At 36.2% G+C, this 7,275-nt stretch overlaps 1 protein-coding gene across 3 annotated transcripts in view; it reads right to left on the bottom strand.

Annotated features, from left to right (window-relative positions):
• LOC107657010 (kelch domain-containing protein 8B) overlaps nt 1-7,275 on the bottom strand; it is a 110,432-nt gene that overhangs the window by 61,959 nt on the left and 41,198 nt on the right. The gene's annotated exons all lie outside the window — the stretch shown is intronic.

Here is a 7,275-nt window from a genome sequence, read left to right as displayed (position 1 = left end):
GTGCTGGTACAGTTCATTTAGTGCCTCGCTCCTGTTGCTGTTGTTGGAGCTGGGAGGGATGTATACAGCAACATCCAGATCCTTCAAGTAGGATCATTCTGAATGTCAGGAGCAAATATCATTTCCAAATATTATCTCAGATCTAGGCCTGAGCGATAAAACGGTATCGATATTTTACGAAATTATATTTGATTTATATGAGTTAATTTAGACGTAATGCACGTTTTTTATAAACAGTTATTTCCCTGCGTTGACATTATGTGCTGCATTATTTTGCTGATGGCGCCCTCCTGTGGCCTCGGGAGACAAGACAAAAGTTTAACCTATTTAATCTGCATATAAACATTAGAAATTAGATATTTATTTTATTTTGTTTTTGACTGTTAAAACAAAAAAAATATTAGTTGTTTGTCTCAATAAATTGAGTTAATTAAAAAATACAGTGGTTAAACGTAAAAAAAATTTATATTGCTCTGTTTTAAAAAAGGTTATAAAAATGTCAATAATTATCGATACCGAACATTATATCGTTGATACATTTTTTAGCTATATCGCCCAGCCCTACGTCAGATCACCAATTTTTCTGTGGTGGCAATTACATTTCTGGAATAAAATGGCCAGCTTCTTTATGACTAATTTCATAGCCTGTACGTTATTTATCCTAAATGCACAAAATTAAATCATATTTAATTACAGCTTTAAAAAATTCTGCACAATAAAATATTCTGTTTATAGGTGATATTTACCTTGATTTTTTCACTCATCATATGCCTCAAAATTTCATCTCAGCTTTGCACTGACACTGTTGTCTGCTAAGGACTAAACTAAAATAAAATAAAATAAATGTCCCACAGACCTTAAATCACCTGCTACAGAAAAGACATGGGGGAAATGGCTAAATATTTTTTGCCTTGATACAGTAAGGCTAACAGCATATCTAGCATTTGCATAGCACACTTTGCATAATTTGACAAAAATGCTTAATTGCATAATTAGCAGAAAAATTGTTGTTCGTGATGGAAATGACACTACAGCTAAGGGTTACTGTCTAAAAAATAACACTACTACTCAAAAGTTTGGGATCAGTAAGATTTTTTAAAAGAATACTTTTATTCTGTAAAGATATATTAAATCAAAAGAGACAGTAAAGATGAACAGAGATGGTAAATACATTTATTATGTTACAAAATATTTGTTTCAACTAAATGCTGTTCATTAGAACTTTTGATTCACCAATGAAACTTGAAAAAAGTATCCCGGTTTCCACAAAATATTATCTACTCTCAAATATTAACTATTATTACAGTTTTTTTTTTTTTTCCAAATAGACGCAGCATTGGTGAGCACTTCATTCAAAAACATCTTACCAATAAAAAAATCTTACCAACCCCAAACTTTTAAACAGTATTGCTTGATAACCACACACACACACACACACACACACACACACACACACACACACACACACACACAATATAAAAATGGTTTATGCTTTTTACACAAATTTTTGTTTTATCATAGTTTAAAATGTAATGATTAATATTTTATGGATTTTACTAGTTTAAGTCTGGGTCTGGGATAAGGTTAAGACAATAAAACTTGTTACTTTAATACATAAAAAGAAGTCTGAAAAGTACCCAAGGCAGGGTAAAAAGTGTACGAGACTTTTTAATGTGATCTTCATATAACAAAAAGATAAAGCTGCAATCTCTTAGTTTTAATAAAAATCAACCCCTGGGACATAAAAGTGCCTGAACTCGGAAGAAACTCCATATATACAAACACATCCACACCAAAGCGGTTAAATGGGCAGAGAGATGGAAATGAGACTAATCTCAGAGCTGAGCCGCAGAGAAATCCACCTTTTCAGCTTCCATCATCTGGAGCAGAAGAGCATGATGAGCCGAATCAGTGCCACACACACACACACACACACACACACACACACACCATCAACCACTCAACACTACAAAAAAAGGGCGTGTAGGAACACCAAACATTCGGCTCATACTTAAAAAGTAAATAATGCTGAGTCTCAGCACAAATATACTTTTATGAAATAATCAGCTTACAGCAGCAAGTGTCTGGGTATCTGTGGGGTCAAAGCGAAATAGACAGTGATGAGGATGAAGATGGCGCGCGTGTGTGTGTGTCATCCTCACGACTGGCTCTCCTCTGCAGTATCACCCTAAGCAGCTTTCTGCTGTTCACTGGCTGTGTAAGTGTGTGCTGAAGACAGACTGGCAAGACACTCAAGAGTCTGAGGCTCATTTAAAGGTGCACGTATTAGGAAACTAATGCGCTTTAAAACATCCGCCATTACTGTCTGAAACTCTCAACATTTACAATTCACACACATAGGTCTAAGGATGATGTCAGATGGCTACGCAATTGGCTGCAAACAACATTGGATGTGCAGAAAAACATGAATGACCATTTACGCCACAACTGTTCCCTGCTGTCAGATCGATACCATACTAAACCATTTAACCAAACTCATTATAAATCCATAATCCAAGTCCAAGAGAAAACCTGGAGGATTTCATACCTGGTTACTATGGCAATAATCTCAGTCGAAAGTTGAACCGTGTCGTGATCACAGTGTGAACTGGGCTTGAGCTCCTGTGTAATAGTACTGAATTTCCAGGCTGTATAAAAGTTGACAGAGCAACAGTTCTCTGGAGATTTATGAGTTTCTGTACTCTGACTGCTGCAGTGGCATTTAAGCAGAACAAGATGAATGCACTTGTCTGCAGGAGAGGTTCAGAGACATATGCGCTAATGAGTGAAAGTTCTTCATCAGCGTGTTGCTGCATCAACGGCATGAAACTCACAGCAGCAGTTGATCACCTGGTGAAAGAGTCAGAGTGAATTTTTATACTGTGAAAAAAAATGTAAATTCTCCTCCACGAGTGCAAAATTAACCAATGAATTCAAGGAATCAACAAGCGCCGAGTTATTTCTTGGCACCAGATGAAATCAAACATGTTTTTTGTGTTTTTTTTTTTTCATAGATACAGTGTGAAACAGGCATGCTGGGTAGTGATATCAAGCTGAGCAGATAAACATTTTCAAACAATTGCCCTTTGAGATCTATAGCAGTGTTGGCACACAACTTTTGCTCTCGTTCAAGCATCGATACACTCACATCCTCGCATACTCATGTATTATTCATTTATTCTTATTATAAGTTTCTATAGGGACTTATTCAAATGCAAGAGCCTTACATGCATATATATATATATATATATATATATTATATCAGTATGCGTGCTGAAAAATTTAGTTTCATCTGTATCTAAATCAGCCCTCATCTTGACCATGAGCTGATCCGGCTCAGAAGAATATTTCTTGCTTCTGAGGTTGCGAGTTTGATTCTTGTGCACTGTATTGAATTTGTTTGTAAATGTATATCAGTAATGGAGTATTTAACTGCATCTTATTTTGCGATTTCACTACGATGGGAGGCATTCAGATGACATTTAGCAAATAAATAAATACATTTATTAATTACAAATAAATAATAAACAAATAAATATAAAATGCAGATTTCTAGAAGGTTGAAACCCGCTAAATAAGATCTAGAGCAGTTATGCTTATGTTTCAATTAGATAAAAGAATAACCAAATAGAATGTAAAAGAATCTAAACTCCGTCATCTGTCTCTGTGGGCTCCACATCACGACTTTACTGCGTCAGTGTCAAACTAAACCACACGGAGGGTTAATTATTTGCCAATGCTTCTACTTTTCCACAGAGCTAACCATTGCCATAGAAACAGAAGTGAAGATTAACTACTTGTGATTTGATATTGAATGAAAATGACGTGTGTTTGTTTTATTATTATTATTTTTGGATAAAATAAAGTGGGAAGTGGGATGTGTGCGTGTCAGGAGGCAGAACGTAGAAAGATTTTAAACTGATTTAAAATTACTGAAGGATGTAACATAAGGCTATGGGTGAAGAAACACTATAAAGAAAGAAAGAGGGGAATGTGAAATGGGAATGCCTAATAATAATGCAGAGGACAGAAGGGAGGAAAAAATCAGTGAGAGATGAAGATCAACATGACTGAAAAGATGACGGGTAGAACCAGAGTGCATTAAATTGATCCCTACTGGCCCTCTTGGTCCTTCATTACTTAGTAGGCAGCTTTAGAGTAAGTGCCAGAAGAAGCATTAGCTCAATTGCCGGTAAAACTCCTCTTAAATGGCCCACAATTCTCCCTGAGGCTCAGCCAAGCTGAAGAAAGTAGATGGGGACGGGGCGGATGACTAGTCACCTATTCAGTCTTTATTCAAGGTATACCTGACCACAGTCGGAAATCTTTCTTCGGGGGTGTTACATCAGATAAAACATTACATAAGAAAAAACATGGCATCTTAAAAACATGTTTTTGGCAGTGGCGTGTATATGGATGAATTTGAATTTTAAGACTCAATTTGTTACAAAATAAAATAAACCGATTTCTAGGAGGAGTTGAAACCATCTAAATAAGATCTAGAGCTGGGCACAGTAGAGTACTGTGCAAAAGTCTTAGGCCATTAGTATTTTCACCAACATAAAATGGTTTTAAGCCAGTTATTTCTATCTTTTGCTGTAGTGTGTCAGTAGGAAATATTGTAATAATCCTGTGAGATTTTTGTATGCACAAGGAGTCTGACAACAGCCAGTACTCCACACAGAGATCTGATCTCACCATCATCCAGTCTGTCTGGAATGACATGAAGAATCAGAAAAAACTGAGACAGACTAGATCCAGAAGAACTGTGGCAACATCTCTAAGACACTTGAAAAAACCTACCTCATTAGCAAGGTAATAACAGCGCTGTTCTTAAAGCTGATAAACTTACAGCTTTGGTAATGGAGGCTGCTGAATACTGTTGAAAGACGCACAGACTCAGGTAATTCACACATGGATAATCATCTCTCTGTCTCTAAATACTGCGTTAATAACTGCATTAGTCCACTATCAATGGCTCATGCCTCGGTTATTAGCTCTAAAATGATGTTTTGGGATTAGCAACGGAGGCGTGGGATGAGATGCATAAGAAACACACAAGAGATATACACGAACATTTAAAAAACAAACACCTGACAAATGTCTTGAAATACAACATCTGAACAACGTCTTGGGGTGTGGTAAAGCAGCGGTATTACCACCTCAGCTGTGTGCATTTTCTCATATTTCAATGAACCGTTGTCAATTATTTCTTACTTAATTACGGCACTTTATGACAAAATGGCTGCCAACTTTTTAGAGGTTTGTTTATTGGCTGCATTTAAAATCCATTTGGTTCATAATCTGTGGCGGCACGTTTAAATGGACATGACACATGAAGGGGGGAATACTGCAACAAGGCACTCTGAATGAAGGCAATGATGTAAAACCAACTAATTTTCTTGCTTAGTGACGTACGAGAAGTGGATCAAAGGACATAAAATAACTCATAATGTGGCTGAAGTGTACAGAAAATATGAAGTAGAAGCCATTTAACCTGAAAACTCTGATAAGATATTTTTTCAAATTATTGATTGTGGTTGTTAGTCTCCTATTTTCTCCATTCAGCAAGTTGCATTCTCAAACTATTCATGTAGGTTTAACATATCTTAAATTTTGTGATCAATCTTTAAGTCCAAAGAAAGTTACTAGACCAGAATATGCTCTTTTACAAACATATCCCTGCTGTGATGGAGCATCTGCCTCCCCTCAAACTGACGCTCCTCAGCTACATCCAGACTCACAGTGGGAGCAGGAGGCAGAGAGGACAACAACAATGGAGTCATATTTGCATTGTGTGATGACTCCATTGTTGCATTCTTGATGCTTATCATGTCTTTAATCCAGCTCACTTTTTCTCATACAGTTTCTGTGCATGCACAAGAAGCCCTCAAGGTCAAGGTACAGTGCGATGATAACTGACCTCCAGTCATTTACATCTGCTCACTGATCTGTGCCTGAGAGACAACAGCAGCCACGAGCAACTCTAGCATGCTGCCTTACCTTACTGTTACTATGTCATCTCCAGTGGTGGAAAGAGTACTGAAAAATATACTCAAGTAAAAGTACCATTACCTTCCAAAAAATGTAGTGTGAGTAGTGTAAAAGTACTTGTCCAAAAACTACTTGAGTAAGAGTAAAAGAGTACCCTATTTAAAAGTACTCATAAGTATTGAGTAGTGAGTACTGAGCGGTGGATTCTACCACCTCATAATAAACGCTGTACTAATTTATACATTTTAAAAACGTTGTACATTCTGTAATTCACATTATCTTGTTTGTCATAAAGAATGAAGAATATCTATCATCCAGCAATTTTAATTTTGACTGCAAACTCTTTAAAATACAAAAGTACTTGTCCAAAAAACTACTTGAGTAAGAGTAAAAGAGTAGCCTATTTAAAAGTACTCATAAGTATTGAGTAGTGAGTACTGAGCGGTGGATTCTACCACCTCATAATAAACGCTGTACTAATTTATACATTTTAAAAACGTTGTACATTCTGTAATTCACATATCCCCATTTACATAAAGTTTGAAAAAATGTATTTAAAATCATGTGTAAGGCCACTGAGATGGCATATGCTGTTGTTGCACATAAAATAATGTTTAGAACAGTGCAAATACAAACACCATTAGAAACTCAGTTCAGCATCAAACACCATGATATATGGGTTAAAATGAGAGCCCATTTCTCTCCAAAACGGTGCCAGTTTTAGCGTTTTGCAATAAAGAAATAAAAATAACTAAACTTGATAATTTCTGTTACAATTTTAACATAAATGCACATTGTTCTAGAAGGATGGAAAATCCATGCCATACCTTTTACACATTTACTCGAATTGTTATGCTGATAATACAATTTGTAAGGAAAAATGCATTAAATAGTTAATTACAAAAGGAAAACACACACACACACCACACATCTCTTTGCTGAGCCGCGGCGGTCTCGGTGAATGAGCAGCATCAACTGAACGGAACAAAAAGTGTTGAACTTGAAAATTGTAAAACATTACACAAGTTACTTAACGGTAGGGAGAGAGAGAGAGCGAAAGAAAGATAGAGAGAGAGAGAGAGAGAGAGCGCACTTCTGTTGTGTGATCTTTGATGTTCACTCACTTAGCACACGCATCATTTGGATTAAAACTAAATCATAAAAAATACCATTTATAGGGGCATTCACTATAAACAACATTTATATTCAACCTTAGGCATACATGACTTTCTGGCAAAAGTGAATCTAACAGCTTGTGTGAAATGCGCTAGGCTGTACTAT

Source organism: Sinocyclocheilus anshuiensis, unplaced genomic scaffold (assembly GCF_001515605.1).
Source record: "Sinocyclocheilus anshuiensis isolate Anshui unplaced genomic scaffold, SAMN03320099.WGS_v1.1 scaffold1453, whole genome shotgun sequence".
Classification (NCBI taxonomy): Eukaryota; Metazoa; Chordata; class Actinopteri; order Cypriniformes; family Cyprinidae; genus Sinocyclocheilus; species Sinocyclocheilus anshuiensis.
This window is presented reverse-complemented; position numbering and strand designations above follow the sequence as displayed.